The following is a 20,828-nucleotide window of genomic DNA, read 5'->3' as shown; positions in this document are numbered from 1 at the left end:
GTGCTGTATCTGCAAACCTGGTGTGCTGTTTTCATGTTACTCCTGAAAGCAAGCATCTCAATACCAAAGAAAACCAATATTATGTTCTACTTCCAGCAGATGTCATTCTCACAGTGTACCTTGTAGGAGAAAAGCAATTAGAACTGTGGCAAGCTGTAGAAACGTGGTAATCTCTTTGCCATTTTGCCAGCTCATTTAAAAATACAATTGAGATAAGGCCGTTTGGACAGTCTACCTTAGTTGAACTCACAGATTCCACTGACTCTTGTCAGTCTAATTTTTGACTGGTCTAAGAGCGTCAGTATAACAAATACTTTGTCAGACTCTCCTCCCCCTAGCACTGCAAATGAATCAACCTTGTTTTATTTTCCTTTCCAGTCAAATTCTTCTTGAAGAAAGTTTAAAGTAGATGTTTAATTTTTTTATACAGAATGCTACCAGTAATGCATATTAATCCATACAGTTATTTTTTAAAATAAAACTTTTTCTAATGAATAACTTTAATTTGTAGGCAACAGAATATACTTTAACAGTTAAGCCTAGTGGTTTCTCTATAGTTTTTTCTTCTCTTTTACTGAGAAAGCTTCCAGTTTGCTCAAAGGTAGGTTGTAACCTTAGTTTCTGTTTTCTGAATGGTTTAAGGTTTAGCAAAGTTATTGTTGGTATTAGTACCTCCATCATTGTAAGACATTTGTACTGCCATACTTTCTCACTAAAGCAGTAATTAAACTAATTTATAAGTAACAAAATAAAAGAACAACATTTATACCATATAGTATGAACTTTTTAAAAAGTCAACAATATTCATATTTTTTAACTTGAAAGTAAGAAAGCTTGACACAAGATTAACAATTACATTTCTCTTAACTGATGATCTGTATTTCTATTCTGCATAAAGGAAACCTAAACTCTTTTCTCTGATTTTTAAGTAGTCTTTCTCCTTTTCTGCCTGCTCCTATTTTATCTTTCGGCAGTGAGTCTTCATTACATACTGTAGAAAATGTCACCTCTCAGCTAAAAGTGCTATCAATGCTGGGTGAATCCCACTTTGCTGAACAACTATTATTTTTTTTGTTTGTTTCCTGAAAAATAAATATAATTCTATGATTTTTGTAAATAATAAATATAATTTGACAAGTTGACCAATATCTCATTTGTACCATAACCAATAATGCTCTGTGTACATATTTAAAGGGAGATTTGAATATAATTGCAGTTCTACATTCCCTGGGTCTTAAGGCCCCAGATCATTTTTGCCTTTTCCTCCACAGTGGTAGACCATGTGAAATGCAATGAGTTGCAACCACTGAAATATGGTGTGTGTGTTTGAAAGCAGCAGTTCAATTTGTGGAGCTATAACTTTCTTTCAGTTTCTCAGCGTGTGATCTGGCACAGAGCTGGAGTTAATGTAATTGTCAGGGCCAAAGACGCACAAATGAACTCCGAGAGCCTTTCTCATTAGACATCTCCCTGGTCTGCTGCTCTGTTGTTTTAAAATCCAAGCACAAGTCCCACACCGGCATGTTTCTGTTTTTAATTATCTCTGATGGCATGAGGCCGAAAAACCAGTGAAAAAATTTGCTTGATTTCCTGCGATTGAGAGTTTCTCAGTATGCGGCTTCCTTTATGCAAGGTTTTGTTTTTCTTATGTGATACCTAAAGACTCATGTAAGAATTAGCACTGATCCTATTTCGTTTATTTTTAATAGTAATTTTCTTAATAGGATGGAACGTTGTCTGCATGTAATATTACTTGGCTTGCATTGTGTTCTGTTGTTTTTTCCTCCCTTTTTATTAAAGTCTAGAAGAACTTGTTCTGGCCAGTGCATTTAATGTACTCCTTATTTTTGTGCCTTTTGTTATGCAATTTGTTATCTGGTAGAAATAAACTGCTGCAATCAGAATATTATGAATTGGACTCTCTTCTTTTTTGTTATTTTATTATTATCATTACTCTGTTGTTTTTGTAGTACACATTTACACACGCTTAAAATAATAGATATGACACTATCCCTATAAGCATTTTTCATACATTAACAGGAACATATTATGTAGTAGGACCAAATGTATTGATTTATTTACATTGATTACGCAGTGTAGAGGTATAATATATACACCCTGTTGTTGTTTATGAACTAAGCAAGAATCCAAATGTAAAAAGCAAATGATGATACAATATTCACACATGCAGAAGCAGTTGGTTGTTGATATGCATAATGCATCGTTATGCCACATTACTTTTCATACCTGTGTGAGTCCACATGCAAGTGGACAAAAATCTATAATTGCATTTTTTTTATTACATCTATGAATGCCAACAGTTTCCAGTGAATAATTAACATTTGAGCAGGTCTACAATTAGATGAAAATGTAAAAAGTATGTGTACTGTATACATAGCATTTTGTTGCATATTTGCATCTGAGTTATGGTGAATAATGTACGTTTGACCAGAGCTGTCTGCAGAACTAATTCCTATTAAAGTGATGGGAAGAAGCATATGTTATGCCTGGGGCTCAGAAAGTCCAATCACCCCCACTGCGAGAGTCTCCATTTGAATACAGCGCAGCCTGAGTTTTATCCTAAACGAACCCAGCAGGGGGACGGCCTCAGAGCACAGCATAGCCCTGCCTCTTCAACCAAGCCACTGAAGGAAAGGCTAAATGGTACAGCCTCAAAGTTACAATTTATTAACTGTGCCTGTAAGGGCTGTACATCCAAATGCTGGTACAGTTTAACCACTGATTATGCAGTTGATGTTTTATTCACATTTCAGTGCTGGGCATTAGAACTAGGATCAATCATATTCATTTATTTAAAAAAAGTTCGGCTACAATATCCTTTGAAACATATCGTTTTTGACCTCTTTAAGGTTTGTAATTGGCTTACACTACCTTTTATGTTTCTCTTCTACTCGAGGCCACCTTTTAGATCCTACTGCATATCAATAGAATGTCTTTTTTTCTCTGGGTTAAGCATTAGGCTGGATTTCTTACCTCAGAACTTTTTTATTATGATTGTACTTTCACAAAATAATAATGTAAGTGTTTTAAATGATCAAAAGTGCCTTCTGAAGTTTTTTTTTCTTTTCTTTCTTCACAAAATGCTGTGATCTTGATCTTAATATACATTTATCTGACATGGGTTAATCAATCAACTGCAGACTTTTTGTAATACTGTGCATTTTTACCCAAATATTTTCATGCTTCCTGAATGCAAAATTTCTTCCATTGACTTTGTCTGTCATAGACAGAAGTACTTTCACCCCCTGTCTGAACCTAGTTAATTCATGTGGAATCTTCACTCTTATTGCCTTGGAAGAATCTGTATTCAATAAATTAAATATACATATTGTCATTAGAGAATATCACTGTTTCAAATGAAGAATGCCAATACATTTTAGGAGATATTCTATTTTTTTTCTTTAATACATCATGTTGTCCTAAAAGATGAAGAGACCTGTCTAGGATTATTGAGAGCCTGAACTAATATAGATTTAGCAATGAATAATACTGCCTGTATTCAAAAATCTACTTCACTGCTTCTTATTTTTCAAGTTAAGAAATTCTATTCTTTATTCTGATTCTCTTTTCATATATTACATTATAATTGAAAAGGCATTAATATCAGAAAGAATACACATTTTGTATTGACATTATTGCATGCCGTCAGTATGTCATTTGAAAATATATTTTTTTTTACATAACATCCCACAATATACTTTGTAGAGTTATAAAACAATAGCTTTACAGAACTAAAAATAAAGAAAAGTAAAGTAGAAATCTTTGACTTTTTTCTTATTCATTTTAAAAATGAATGTCCAACCATAAAAAGACACCAAATACATACATCTATTATTTTCCATACATGCTTTTCTTCACTAAAGGTTGTGTTTTTAGTGGTGGTTTTGGATGATTCTACATAGAGCCTTTGAAAATTATTCACTCCCCTTCATGGTGACTGCATTTTATTACAGCAGCAACCCTATATCAGTTCAGGTGGAAAATAACAGTTTGAAAGGTCACAAAATTAGTATTATGGTGTTTGTCCATGTGAAATTAGTGTGGTTAAAGTTGACTTCACACTAAATAAATCTGTTTGTGCAAGTTCCCCTAGATATATATTGAATTTCAAGCTACACCTCACATGGCAATACAGCAATCAAAGACTACAGAGTTTCGAAACAAAACGGTAGAGAAGCACAGACTGGCAGAAAGTTACTTATCTCTTTAAGCATGGTGAAGTCAATCAATAGGAAGTGGAATCATGCCATTCAGGCAACACCTACTGTAGATAAGCCCGTTGTTCAAACTGAGCAGAAGGGCAAATAGAAAACTTGTAATGGATACAACTGAGAAGCCAGCAGTGACTCTGAAGGTACACAGTCCAAAAAGGGATTCACTGCTCATAAACTGTATTGACTATATCTCAATCCCTACATGAACGTGGCCTTTACAGAGGAGATGGACAAAAGAAGGTCTTTCTGAAAAAGTCTAACCTTTTCCAGATAGACATATTGCGGACATTTGACTGAAGACATATAGCAGACATGTTAGATGAGACATAAACATTTTGATCTAAATGAAAAGTATTACATCTTATGCAATCCCAAAACACAGACAGAACCATCCCAACTGTCAAACAGGACGGTGGCACCACAATGTCAAAGAGATGCTTCTCAGCAGGGACCACACAATAAGAAGCATCCGTAACTGACTGATAACCAAGTTCAAGAAAATGGTGTAGAAGAAAACCTACTGTAAAACCTCCATGTGCTGCTCAAGAATCTAAAACTGGGTAGATTTACATTTTAGTTAGACAGCGTTCCAACGCACAAGGCCTACGCCATGCTGGAACAGTCTGAGAAGAAGAGAATTAATGTTTTTGAGTGGCCCTGTCAGAATCCGATCTTGGATCCAATCAAAGTTTTATAGCGAATTAAAAATCACAGTCCATCCACAATCCCCAGTAAACATTTCAGAACTGGAGAATTTTGTCAAAACAATGGGCAAAACGTATATCATCCCAATTAAAAAAAAACATGTAGTGCAGGAAAACTAAGAGACTCAATTGATTGCATGACACCATTAAACTCAAGAGTTTGCTTTGTGTGGAAGATTTTTGCTTTTGACTAAGACAAAGATACATTAGGCTTAGTACGATTACATTTATCTTTAAAGGGTATCTTATTGCAGTAGTTTATTAGTTGCTATAACTTTATTTATAGTCTAAGAAAAAACATATGTTGTACTGTAGAAGCTATGAATAACAAAAAGCTCAGAGAGTAATAAAGATCAACATCTCCAATTAACTAACAGTGTTATTTTATTCATTGCAATTTGTTTGTTTTACTTTAGGTCAGCCTGTCATGTTTTGTTTTGGTTTTTTTTTTATTGAGACAGTTTTGCATTAATACACTAGTGTTGCTGTGAGGTAATTTGAAGTATTTCATAAAAGTGTGTAATAAAGACACTGAATCATACAAATTTGACTCAGAAATTGCAAGCATGCAATAAATGCTTTTTAGACTTTGTAGTTTTTGTATACAAAATCAATAAAAGTGTAGATTAAAATATTCTTTTTGAATTCAAATTCAACAAAATTAAGTCATCATTAGAAAGGGCCTAATACCTTTTGAAGTCACTGTATATATTTCATGAGCAAGTCTAAATCAATAAAGCGGTGAGAGAAAAACTTTTAAAATCCCTGTAATGCTCTCTTGAAACACTAATTCATTTGCTGTGTATTCTAACAATTTATTTTACTTTATTTTTTATGTTTATTCAGATGCTGATGAATATTAGTAGTGTTGTTGTATGAAGCTTCAGTCAGAGTGCAAATGATAGGTAACACATATGTTGTACAATACTCTTAGAAATCCTTACTACAAATTACAATTCAAAAGTCATTGAATTGAACAAACAGATGGCAGCTGTAATTACTGATGTTGGGGAAAATCTGCTCAAGAAATATTGGTAGACACTTACATTTTGCCAATTTTAGTTTAGTTGTATTTCAAAAAGATTCCTTGCTTTAACTCTTGCAAATTGCTTAGGATATAAGCAACAGCCAAATAATAAATAAGAATTACAGGGATCATATTAACTACTGACCCTAAGCATTTGGGGCTATTAAACTCCATATGTAATTTACATCTCAGACCTAACTGGGAGGTTTATTTTAAAATGCCAGTTCCTCGCAGGATTTCTGTGCTCTGCTATGTTTAAATATCAAGGGATATCTAAATCAAATTTTCCTTTCAGATATTTGTAAGACTAAGCCACTGAACTCCCACCTTGGCTCTTGTGCTGTAGTCAAGACAGCTGAGACCCAGTTAAGTTCACAGTTTTCATTAACCTCTTTTATTTCATGATACTGTTAATCTTCAGTAGAGTATGCTTATATATACTTGTTAAACAACAGTTTGCCTTCAGAAATTACATGCATAAAGAGAAGCAGATAGAGAGATTGAGGGAGGCTAGATGTAAGTAAAAGAAAATTCCTAAAACATTTGAGTAAAATATGAGTGAGTCAATACTTTGTTGTGCATACAGACATTGTATAGACAAGATCAATAGGCCTGATTGGTAAGATAACAGCCTATTCCTGACATGATATGTGTGTGGTAATGTTAAGTTGGTTTACTGGGACACTGGGGTGCTTAATGGGGTTTCTAGTCATCCACAGGGTCAGTGGCAACTTTATTAATAACATATGACATATGCATATGTATGACATTGTCAGGTTGAAACATGATTAGAAAGGTAAATGAAATGTGATTAATACTTAAATTCTTTGAAACATTTAGATCTTTGAATATTTCAAGCAAAGCTCTGGATTTTGTGCTTCATAATAAAAATATTCATATTCAAACTCTTTCAATTGTAAATATTTCACTTGGATTGGAAGAAATATATTTCCCTGGAATGCTGGGATTTTCGCATGGTGTTGATTGTACTAAAAGGATAGTGTTTGACCCACAAGGTAAGATTGGTATTGTTATCTTAATGTTAAGTAATCTTCAGTTGAGTTAGTATAATGTGTTGTCTGAGAAAGCTTTTGTTTGGTTAACTTTGTTTTACTTTCTTTGAAGTCAGTAAAGACAGGGAATATGCTGGACTTTTGCTTCCTATTTGTGATTTAATGTGTGAAAGTCCTCAACCAACTGTCTGGGATCTTCCAATGTTTATCCACTGTCCTTTACTAATCAGACTATGCGTGGATGCTGAAATTGAATTATATTGTATTAATAATTCCTTGCACCGCTAAAGGGGTTTTCATCACAAAGGATCTGCTTGGTCAGGATCCACTTCATTTTTCACTGTCGTGCAGCTTTTACCTAGGTGATGTACGTGATGTCCAGCACATGTGTTTTCCCTGAACTCCCACTATGCAGTGGAGCAGGTGGAGAAATTACTTCACCAATTGCAGGGGATATTTTTAAGTAGGCCAGAGGTCATAAAAACCAGGACACCAGGCGCAGCACGCCTACTCTTATAAACAATTTCATGAATATGAACTTCATTGGAGAAGAAGACATCAGAATGCTCTTCAGATCATTTTTTGACCAAGCAGTCAACCTTGACCTAAAATCTCATCCAAAAGAGAACACATCTTACAGAAAAGTGTCCCCTGCCACCATACTGGGACATGAGTTTGTAAATTGTAGTACAGAGAAAGCAACACCATGTAGTAGAGAGAGAGAAAAAAAAAATCTGTATTTCAAGAAAACAATCTACACGTAATACTCTTGCAGATTTGCAAAAGAGCTTAGTAGCTAAATATACTGTGGTAAAATCACTTCCCTTGTAAGATACCTCAAATCTTAAATAAAACTCTGATACTCTAATGTTGCACATATTAACAAAATAATAATAACTAATTCAAAAACATGAAAGTTTCATAATTTAATATAGTACAATAGTGCTCATTGGAAATACATTGGTATCACTAAAAACATAGACATGTAAGATTTTATCACCATTACAACTTACATATTATCAGACTAAAACCTTGAGAATGCTGAAGAAAGATATTATACATGAAAGCAATAAAACACTAAAAACGTTTCTAAAAATCCAAAAGTTTGTTCTGAAACACTCATTCAAGTCATGTGCACCTGCATAGGAAGGTATCAACCTGTTTTTCATGGGAAAGTCCAGAAAACTTTTACTTCATGAATTAATTGCGTTAATATAACAATTATTTGAGATACTAAAGTAAACTGTAAAAACTGTTTTTCTTGGATCTGACAAATTTGCTTGAATGCAAACTTCATTACAGAAGAAGACACCAGAATGTTGTTGAGATCTGTCTTTATTTCAGTAATACAGGAGCCAAATGTTCACCTACTGTACATACCGTGTATTGCTTGCAGTGTGCAAATGAAGTCTTGAAAACATATTCTTTCATGGTGTACTGAGAAAAAAATGGCATCAGAAAAAAAAACCTCAACAGGTACTAATAAAATTGAAGACAAATGATCCTTAAATTATAACAAGCCCTATTATGCAGCCTACCTAAACTCCAAGGTGTTGCTTTCAAAGCAAGAGAGCTTCTATTATATTAATTTGCTTGCTTGCTTTCTTACTGTGTTTAGAAAAATTAATGTGAGGAAAATGTTGAGTATTAACTGGACCTTTTGAGTGACATTGTTTAGTTGATGCATTATAACAATTCATTACATTTCTATACTGCTTTTTATCCCCAAAAACCTGAATGTATTTTACATGTAGGAGGAACTACCTGCACCCCTGAAGTGCAGCACCCACATGTGATAGTGACTATATGCCAGCAGCAGATTGTACAAATAGTTGAGATGGATGGATGGATGGATAGACAGAGTGATTTATGTGAATGAATATTAATTAGCTCTTCCTATTTCACACAGCTGAAAGGCATAACCATCCACAAAGAAGTCCCATTCTTATTTGCATACATTAAGCCAAAGTTAGCAGCCATGGATGATAAAAAGGCAAGAGCTAATTTATATGCATTCCCATAATTCATAGCAACTGCTTGCCCTTAAAACACACATGACGGTTGGTCAATCTTAGACAGATGGGTGAGAATAGCCCTGTTTTACATTCAGTACTGTAATATTAGTATTCAATACTAATAATGAAATAATCTCTTACATTGCCTAGCTTCTCAAAGGCGAGGGAGCGCTGTAAGGGACTTTGAGCCCTGTACAGGGATAAAGCGAAAATACTTGTCCCCTGAGCTCCTGCTCAGCAGTTTCAAAGCTGGGACAGGGAAAAAGCATAGAGCACAAGTGGTAGGGCGTGGAGGGACTTGATCTCAGGCTGCAAGAGAAGAGAATTAAGGTCCTGGGGGTGTATTTTGGAGAAGAGATGGAAACAGCGAATTGGCAGAACAAATTGCCAATCTTAAATAAAAAACTTATGCAATGGAAGGACAGAGACCTCACCCTGACAGGGAAGGTGCTGGTCATCAAAGCCGAGCTCTTGCCCGTCTTGACTTTTCTGGCTTCTACCTTCCCAATCTCACACCGTGTTGCAGCGGTGTTGAGGAGATTGATGTTTCAATTTCTATGGGGTGGGAAGCAGGAAAGACTCAGGAAGGAAATAATGTACAGGCTGCTACCCTTAGGGGGGAAGTCTGTCCCAGATATTGCTACGAAGCTGCTGTGCATTTTGCTGGCCTCTGTTCTGAGAGGCTTTCCAACAGCACCTGAAGTGTGTACCTGGACTTATTTTGCCAGGCTTTGGGTAGGTAGGGAGGTGTTCAGAGTGTGGGGTATCAGACCCAAGCTGGATGTCCCATTCTCTGACACATGCCCTGCAATTTGTGGGACAGTTAAAAGTTTTCTAAGATCACACCCAATTGGCCATATTCCCCTCTGAGATGTCAGCGTCCAAAAACTGGAAGACTTCTTTGCACCTCAGAACAATAGACAGACCCCTGTGGGCATTTTAACATCAGCCCAAACAAGGAAGGTGTGGAAACACACATCCTTTAAGTTTCTGTGCAGCGTTCACAGAGACTTAGCCTGGAGTGTCGTCCATCAGTGCTTACCGGTGCGAACCTTCTTGTACCCCAGGGGCCTCACCCCCAGCCCTCGATGTGTTAGGGTGGGCTGCGGTGAGGAGGAGACTGTGACCCATCTCCTGTGGTCCTGTTTTCTTGTGAAGGCTTTCTGGGCCCAGTTTGAAGACTGGTTGCAAGCCCTTTCACCTCTCCTGTCAAACTTCCTTCTGACGTGTTTGACAGGATTTGGGCCATGGTGAACAGTGGGAAAGACGCCCTGTGGAGAGTGAGGAACATGGGAGTGTTCAAAGGCATCGAGGTCCCAGTCAAGGCAGCAGGTAGCCTGGCCCTGTCCATTACCTGAGAAAACTATTACCTCAGAGATCTGTGGAGAGAAGGGAGGGAGGAAGCAGAAAACCTGTGGGAAATAGAGGGCATAGGACAGTATCTCAGGAAGCTGTGAAAAACTATATCATGTTAAAGTAAAGAATGGGATTTGCACCGGAACAATATAAATTGTTGCTATGTAACTGTTACCGTGTCCAAACTTAATGAAATGTGATCATATAAATTGTTTTAAGTATGTATATTATTGTAAAGTGTTCTATTTTGTGATTCCCTGTATTTAATTGTTTAAAGAAAATAAAGTTCTTAAAAATCGAAATCGTGGAGGGACTTTCACCGTGCAAATCTGGCCCCATCTTCCATTTGCACTGATTGATAATGGACAATCACCTCATTCTGAAAGTTTTTTATTTGATGATAGTTTAATGATTTGTTAGAATGTGTACCTATTGTGAAATGTGTTTTGTGAAATAAAGTTTATTTTAATTAAAAAAAAACTTTCTTACATTGCCCAGATTCTAGAGGACAAAAGCATGGGTCCAGGGGGGTCCAAATAAATTTGTGGATGGCCAAGCGTCTTTTGGATTTTTGGTTCACCTGAAGTGTCAGTGACATAGTTGATTTAGTTAACCACAAAACTGTGACATTTTCAACCAGATTCTTAGGCATTTTATAGGTAACTGTACTTTTTAATAAAATTAATGTTTTCAGTAATCAACAGTAAAAGGTCTTGTGAAACATTACATATATATATATCTGGATAAAAAACACATCATTAAGTTAATTGTTTAATTGACTACTTACGTTGGAACAAAACCCAGCAGACACTAGGCTATCCAGGAGTGAATCTGAAACCCACAGTCACTGCAGGCATGTATAGTATCTCTTTCCACACTGTTTCATGGGGGAATTGAATGTGATTCTACAAGTAGCACTGCTGTAAGTGGCATAATTATGCATGTTCTGGTTATTTTGCAGTTGCATAAAAACAAGCGTTTGTACACAATGGGGGAAAAATGATCTTTAACACAGTAACAGTGAACAAACCACCTGTGTTTGGAAAGTATTTACTGGATTAATTTGTGTTTCCCTTCACTTTGTTTGGCTGAAAACATTTATGAAGACATTTTGAATCATAAGGAAGAGTTTATGTCAAATACTCTCTAAAATGGTGAACTTACACACAGGTATACACACTATTTGTTGTAAGAAGGATTAGAATTTAAACCAGTTTTGCCTTTTTCTGTTTTCTGTAGGCCTGACCCTACAAAAGCCAGAAAAGCAACCAGCTTCCATACCACATCAGAGAATTTTAAGCACGTTTTCTTGACTAGGCCAGCTGATTGTTGTAAAAAATAAAAACACACCACAGTGTTATTCTGCTTTTCTCCTTATTATCTCCTGATTGCTACTGAGCTCAAAATGAAATATGTTTGTGTTGTGGCAAAGTGCTAAAGATTTTTGTTCTGCTGAAATTAATTCATACATTAAAAAAAGCTATAAGGATCTTGTATTAATTTGAGTTCATAATATCTGTCATCAATAGAATTTTAATGACCTTCTATAACATTTATCACTTCCTTTTCTGGGAGGAAGAACTAAAATATCATTGTTGTTTCACAGTTGGAAAGATGCTTTTTTTCCCCAGCACACTACAAGTTTTGAATTTTTTATTTTCAGCTGAAAATGTCCACAGCATATAGTTTTTGGCAGGCCCCGAAACTATTTCATTTTTTTAATGGAAAAAATATAATCACACTATCTTAGATTTATTAGCCTAGCCTTGTATTATATGTAATTATAATTCTTTAATATATGTAGTTAAATGAAGGTACACCTTGAATATATCAAACAAACCTCAACTAAGTGTAATAGAATTTATGAGTCAGCGGGGTTTGTCACCTAGAGCACCAACTGCATCGAGACAGCAGGTTTTTTTCAATTCACACTACCTTGCAGAGCTGTCAGATATTACATTTTACCCCTATAATTTATCTCCAATGTCCTATGTTTTTTTTTCTGAAGTAACAAATTAAATCATTTGTTGTAGATGTCTAACATTATGAATGTTAAATTTATAAATACAGGTACCTGATTTGCGCATTCCTTAATTCATTTTGAGGGGGTTCTCTATCCAATCCAGTTGATGTGAAATGCTGTAATATGTGCTGCCAAATCTAACTAAAAAGCTGTAAAAGTCCTCCCTTTTTCTCAGGCTCATATACAGATGTATTATAGTGTATCGATTACCAGAAAACTGCTAAATCCTAGCTAGGATTACAGCAACCTGGAGCCTATCCTGGAATAAGGGACAAAACTACACCCAGGATGGGACAATTTGGAGACAACAAATCTAATCAGCCTACCTGTCTCCTTGGAACACAAGAGGAAACTGGAGCATCCAGAAAGAACTTCAACATTCATGCCTCCAACATTCAGTCATGTGCTGGGAGCATGCAGTCGAATTCTACAGCACACACCAGGTGAAATCAAATGTAACCTGTGTTCAACTGCTGCCTTTAAACTCTCTCTTACAGCTGTACATGTACCCCTAGGGTACAGCTTATCTTGACTCACTCAGTTTTTCTGGTATCCCCATAGGTAAAAGTGGCATAGATCAGGAGATGTGGGAATTCAGCCACACCTGCACCATGGGTATCAGGGAACCCCTTTTTTTTATTTATAAAGTGCTCATCAATGCACTTTGTTAACAGCTGTTGTGTTAGATTCTTTGATACTGGCTATTAATGATAAATTGTTTCCATTCATTTTTAACAACACAAAAAGAAAAAAATCAATGCTCCTCACTTTGTACAAACCAAAGTTTTAAATAAAAAAATACCCTTTGCTTTCTAGGTGCTCTGCATAATTTAAAAAGGTGAGGTAACAATGTTTTCAAAGAATGAGTGTGACACAACTGGTGTTGCATGTGACTTGTTAAATAATGTGAATTGTCACTTTTGTGTTTTGCTCCATTGCCTCTGTGCAAATAACCATACAGATGTGCTGATAGCCAATTTTAACTGATAGTGATTGGCACTCCTGTGTTTACTTCTAGGTGTAACCCCTTGAGCTGTCAAGTACCTTTAAACTTAACTGTGAGCAAACACTTTTTTAATCAAATAGGTGAAATTTCCACTCATTGTTCTGTAGTCTTGTTTTTCCTCAGGCAATGGTGGTAGTACATATTTAATGTAAGTTTACCCATGTTGAGTTTTATTGTTATCTTCAGATTTAAATAAAAGATTTTTCATAACATCAGAACCTTTGGGTTTTCTCCTGTTGACATTCAGCAGATTATTCATTTTATTCACCTACTTTAGTTAGTTATATTTTGAGTAATCCAATTCTCTCAAGTATCTTTATATTTTGATTACTCTGGGACAACATTTGGTCACTTAGCTTTCTCTTTGTAACTCGTGGTAAACATGCTAGATCATTGCTTTCCAATATGGGTCCTTGGAGGGTGGTTTGTCTCTAAGTTTTCATTCCAAATCAACTCTTAATGTGCTAATCAGCTAGTTATTGACTTAACTGGACCAATTTAGTAGTTTCTCTGAGCTCTTCAGGTGCTGCAACCTGATGAACGAACAGACATGCTGGCCCTGCAGGACCAGGACTGGGAATCTGTTTTAAAAACAGAGGTTTTTAATTACAGTTTATTGCACTTATTGGAAACTTAGAGTTTTTTTTTTAAGTCTATTGCTATATTTATATCACATTAGATGTTGTAGTATCTTATTGATTATTTTAGTATCATACTTATTAATGCCTGCTAGTATATTGGACCACTTTGAGTGTAATTTAGGTCTGTCTTTTGGGACTATTTTGGTTTCAAGAGTTTGCTGTTTCCATTGCTTTCTGAAATTAAATTGAATTATTAAATGAAACCTCGCATGGACTGCATATGATGTTCATGTGCGTTTGTCTGTATACATTACACAACATTAAACACAACACTGTGACTGTGACTGGCAATACAAAAGTTATGTTTTGTACTGTATTTCTTTTAAAAAAACACTGTATTATCTTACCATCAAATTGCTGTCCTTGGTAGAACACAAGGACACGATATGTTGTTATATTTAACACATTTTGAAAGAAGGTAGATCTGTATGTATCGCAATGTAAATCTGTCTTCACCAGATTGTGCCTTAGTAGTTTAAATTGAAAACAGAGAATTAAATCCGTTGAGGAAGCAGCAATGCAGCTGTTTATTGTTAAAAGAAAAGGGGGCAAATTGTCTTTCTGTAGACTTTTACTTATTAATACAGGTATTTTTATATTTTTTAGATGCATGTAAACTCTTTTCCAAAATGTAATCAAGAATGGAACACATATTTATATATTATGACTTTAATGGGCTTTATAACACATATTATGAAACGTATTAATTAGATCTATGTAATTCGGGAATTTCACTTTATCAATATAACAAAGACTAAGTCCTAAGTTTTGCTTATTTAATATTTAAATAGTGTTAATTATAGACAAAATACATTCAATTACTGATCATTTGATAACGTTTAGTGTGTATTTAAAATACCTTGCAAATAAGCGCACATTATGCGAGACTGAAACTTCAGTATATAAATTTTGACGTGTGTAACTTTTCCTTTAATTTGTCTGTTTTTTGTTAAGGAGTTTTTTAGAGTAAATGTAAACCATATGCTGGAATTTCAGTCTCTTTGCCTTTCTTTAAAAAATCAGATCTATTAACCTGCTGCACACGTTAAACATGCTACATTTTTTTTTTGCTTTCTTAAAGTTTCTTTATTAATAGGATTCTTTCATGTTACTGTTTGTAATTAAATTTTATAAATACAACTTTTTTTAGCCGGAAATAATTCTTACTGATAACTTCTCCAAAGCCATGTGACCTACTTATGTTTTGGGGGTTTCAGTGAGTAATTTATATTTGCTTCCCAAGAGAATCGTGCACTTTGCGAATAATTTTTAACCACTCTTTATAACTTCGATATACAGTATACTTATTAAGATTTTGTTTTCTCTGGTAATGTATTGTTGTTCTTTCAAGTTTGTTAAATTGAAGGAAACAAACAGGATCGACATACTGTAGTACAAGAGGCTGAAAGTGTCCATATAATTTACATTGCCGTTAAATGCAGTTGAAATTGGAAAACTATGTACTGCGGAAGGCGTTATACTGTATTGCTATCCTTTAACTATCACTGTTCATATCTTATTACATATGTCTGCTCTCTGCTACTGAATCACCGAGGCTGAACTTTTCTGTAAAAAAGTACCATAGGTGATATACCTACCAGCTCAATAAGATGTTTTAGACTTAAGTATGTTACGGGATAAAGCAGTGGGCGTTTACTCGCATCATTTACAAGAAACTAAAGAATGTACAAGTTAAAAGTGACATTTTTATACATGATCCATAATTGCCGTTTGGTAGTCATCAAGACTTTTTTTTCTTTCTGAAAATAATTAAACACCTTTCTAATACGTAAACACAGACGTGCGCATACACCCATATATTTACACACTGATTGTTTACATTTGCTTTATAATTAAGCTGCTTTTACAAAATAGACGCCCAGCCTTTGTGCCGCATTAATTTGCTGTGTCCTCAGCTCTGTTAGAGCCAGAGGCTGAAGGGTTGAAATACCAGCTGAACTCTTGACTGCTCTGACCTTGGGCTAGGCACTGTACTTATGCGCTTGCATTCAAACTAGTCGGTCCTCCCAACTAAACCATGCAGTGAAGGTACAAGAAGGGAAATGTACATGAGCAAGAAAACATATCTCAGAAATAATGTCGGTTAATATTTTTCTTTGTGTTTAAAAATAGATTATGAAAATCGAAAAAATTAGGTAAGCGTTCCAATGACCAAAAATATCCCTGTCATTCCGATCACTTGTGCAGTTAGTCTACGTTCGCCACACAACTCATTTTCCTTTTCAAAAATATGTGCTGTTTAAATATGCAGCATTCAAAAATGTCCAGCAGTATTACAGTGTCAAACGCACATGATTGCTGTTGTTGCTATTGTTGCCTTGTTGCTATTTCCTAAAAACACAATTTTATGAGGCTGATTGTAGTTAAAGGCTTAAATTCGACTGAAGTTCTTTATTATAATATATATTTATCTGACTGCGTTTGTGGCCCTTACTAACATAAAACACAGGGCCTGCTCTATTCAAGCATCAGTCCATTTGTCCAAAGACTCCTACACGCTTATTTCAATTTGGTTATTTATTCTTAAAACTACTATTTATTCCAAAAACAATTTGAATCTTTACACCAAAGCCTATAAGCTTAACACAGAAAGACCCAAAGTGCTTTTCCTTTAATAATCTAAATGTTTTTTTGTTAAGGCAGTGTCATGGTTCTCAGTTCAAACATGTTTTGCCTCTTTATTATTCATGGCCCTCTTTCTCAGTTAGTGATGTTGAATAAAAACAGCCCAGGATCAAATAGGCCAATTCTCCACGCCTGACACCAACTGCTACTGTTTGTTGGGTTCTGCCAAGCGTTACCTCTGATAATGAGTGGGATTTGTTAAACAGTAAATTAATGAATAATGAAATATCCAGGTTGATCAGTTAGGGAGCACGCTTGCGTTGCCTATGGCTAAGTGCCTGGAGCAGGAATTACTCTCAAACGGCACTTGGCCGTCTGCTGGGCTGGATAACCATTTTTACAGCCCATTGCTTGACAGAATGCACAGGGAGTCTGTTCTTAAACTGGGGGCCATGAAGGACAAAGTATTTAATAACACCGACAGGGCTCATTCTTTAGTGCTAAAAAGATTAAAACTAAAACCGTATATCATCGAATCCGTGGTTTAAACCATAAAGATTTAGTCTGGCATGCTTTCGTTCACAAAGATAATGCTATTTCATTTTTTTTTAGACTTCGTAGGCCTATTTGGTTGCTGGTACAGTATATAATGTTTGCCTGCTATAATAAACAACAACATAAATAAAAAAGAATTTTTAAGAATTTAAAGAATATATAGGTGGTCACGTTTATTGGGGAGTATTTGTTAGCAAGCGTGGATGAATTGAAAATGAATGTAATGACAGGCACAAAAACAACTAACTTCGGACATTGTCTAATTTGCCTTTAAAGAAAAATACAGTATAGTTCAGCATTAGCTATACATTGTTATAAAGAGATTTAATTAAAGATTTATATGAAAGTGATATCTGTAACCACATTATAACAAAATTATTATTTGTTATTATTGGTTTATTTGGTTATTAGTAGTCTATAATCGATAAAACCGTAGAACTGCAACACTGCAGGGAGATGGACAAATTGCAAGGTCACTGTAGTTCGATCGTTGACCTTTGGTTTACACTTTCTGAGACCCAACTCAAAATACATACAGTTTATAAAATTGTGAAATTGTAGTATTTCTAACTTAAGTATTTAGCAAAACAATAATATCGCTAATTTGTAAATAATAAATGTTTACTTAATATTCAATTATGAGGAATGCAGTGCTGTTAGTAGGTTTCACGGCTACATTTTTATTTATTTAAACCATTAAGGAAAAGCAAATGCAATCATTTTGATGTTAGAAAAATAAGCATGATTTTTTGCTTTAAATGGGAATTTTATTTAGAGATTTATCCCCCTCAACAGGAAATGAGCTTGAATGTAGGTTATGCAGACTACTCAAGCCCTATCATATCTATTTTTATTTATCGGTTTGGCTAACCAGTATAATAACAAAATATCTGAAAACGTAATTGTTGGCAGGGGTCCACCAGGCTATGACAAAAGAAATAGTCCCTTCTTGTTACTACTGAGCTATTCCTAATATTCCTTATATTAGCTTTTCCTAATATGAGGCTACTGAACTCAGCACCTGGGTTACAATAGTTTCCACTTGATGAGTCAATCAGCAGAAACCGCAACACAATTCGTTTAAAATATACCAGTGGAACATTTAATTTGGTGCTAGGAACTACAACTCAAAGTACATCTAAGCATTAAATCATGGAGAATTCTACATGAAACCTATAATGTACATACGTCCATAGATATATATATAATATCGACATGCGGCACAAATACTATACACTTCTACACATCTTAACCAGAGGTTACATCCTCATGTGTTTTTCGTAGACTTTTTATTCCCTTTTGAAACAAATGGAACGGCATCCCCCATTATAGTCTATATAGTAGTGCATGAACAAAATAGATGTATATTTAAATACTTGCATAATGGTTCAGAGCTAATTAACAAGAAAATAAAAATATATATTCTTTTTATTGGCGAGATGTAGTTGTTTTGCGAATTTGTAGTAACCTGTCAGACTGTTTGCGGCTTTTGTAGAACAGAGTACAGGTTTGACTCGATTCTTCTTTCCACCCTTTATTAGCGGACATACAGCTCCTCATTAAAGACAAGCTTCCTAAAAATGCTGTTCTGTGTGATTTTTTCTTGGCACATTCTAAGTAATCTCCTCTAAGTAACTCTTTTAATAAAATTACCTTGATTACGTTAAGTTGAACAAAAAAAATAATTCAAAATGCATCCTCATTTAAAATTATGGTAGGTATTTTTCTATCGGTAGGTATTGCCCAACCCACTTTCTGTTTTCCTCTTATTATTTAAACTATGCTTAAAATATGACCAAGTAAATAAAAAGTAAACCCTAAAGACGTGTTTGTCGTGTTTAAAACTTTAAAAATCTTTAATAATGAGCTCAGGGGTTGTTTTATTGTGACGTAGTACCTGTATGTTTATCTGCTTTATTGTTCGTTGTTTTTTCCTGAATGTTTTCCTGAATGTTAAAGGTTTTTGAAAACCTAATAAAATGTAATCGCCCTGAATATTATTTTGTACATTGTACATATTAGTTTCAGGTTTGTAGCCAAGATGCTTAAGTATAAACAGTATCTCGTCAGACTCTTCTCTTTTTGTAATGAAAAAGTTATTATTATGGCAAACGGATTACTGGCGATACCTTTTAAACCAAAATACTGAATGTTGAAGATGTATTTTTTTCCGCTTTGACTACTACATTAAAAAATAGAATGATGAAACTAGACTGATGCTCACCGAGATCGGTACAGTATATCTATATACTGTAGTCTAAACCACCACTAATAAGTACAAAATAAACGGCTTGTAGTAACCTTTTTTTTTTTTGGGGGGGGGGGGGGGAATTCGGAGCAGGGTAATAATTTTAGAAATCATTATTCCTCTACATACAAAAAAACGCTTTTCAATCGTCAAAGCGTGTTGCCATTCATTAGCTTATCTATTTCCATTATTTCCTCTTATACGCTATTTTACTGCATTGCCATGCTGGTTTATTGTGGTTTCAACGTTAAAAGTAAATAAAACTAAAGCAAGGCATCTTAGTAATGTTTGTAAATTAATTACTAGGCTACAAAGACATATCAGATATGTTTTTGTCAATATCAATATATGTCTTTTACAGTTCAGTTGCATGTGTTGTTTTTATATTATCTGGGCTGTACCTGCGGGTAAAATACTTTGAAACTAAGATGTTATCGAGAGCAATAAACAGGTATAACAAATAGCACTTTCTAAAATGCAAAAGTCCAGAAAATTTGCATGTGTCTCTGCATGTTTGAATCCAGTCCTAACTGCCATTTTCATGCCTATAATTTTTTTAAAAAAACGCTTGTTAGCGAAGTTTGTGCTTTAAAAAAAAAACTTGGCCACAGGGTAGCCTACAGTTCTTTACAGGACTTCGTAACTAAATAAGAAAACCGAAACCGTTTAAAGCATGAGACACTACAGGTGATGACTGCAGCAGAGACTGACAGAGAATTCAGCACCATCTTTAACATTTGCTATACATTGAGGGAAACTGCACATCGCATCTTCCCCGGGTGCGACACAAAACCTGTTGAAGTGGTTAACTGTGAATTGTGATCAGAAAGGCGTCATTGCACAGATTAACATGTAAACGATAGCTACTTGCAAGTGCAGGGAAATTTCATCATAACATTTCTAACTCCGTTTTTTTACAATTCCGCAAAGCGAGTAACGACCACGTTTGAAAGAGAAACAAAATACAACAAAACACAAAGTTTATTTTTTTTTAATATAAATGAGATCATCACTGGACAAGAACCAATTTCTACCCATCACCATAACAACTTGTCTATAGAACAGAAAAAAAAAATCATATAGGATGCTATCTAAAGTCAAGCGTTTTCACCCACTCACAGAGGTATAGTCACAGATAAATAACCCAAACTACTTGCTCACCATATTTACAAATTCCCATTAAATTAAGCATAAATAAATATATACAAACATGAACACTAACTCCCCCCCCACCCCACCCTACCCAATATGTTTACTCCAAGGAGATCCAAAATGACAGATATTGAATATCACTGTAGGTCAATAAATTGATACTGACATTTATTAAAGTAATATATTCCGGTATAACGTAAAGGGTTTGTTTCATAATTGCATGTTTGAGAATGTTGACACGCTTATGCATTTTTCCCAGTCCAGTAT

Source organism: Atractosteus spatula, chromosome 2, assembly GCF_055471065.1.
Source record: "Atractosteus spatula isolate fAtrSpa1 chromosome 2, fAtrSpa1.hap1, whole genome shotgun sequence".
Taxonomy (NCBI): Eukaryota; Metazoa; Chordata; class Actinopteri; order Semionotiformes; family Lepisosteidae; genus Atractosteus; species Atractosteus spatula.
Note: the sequence above shows the minus strand (reverse complement) of the source record.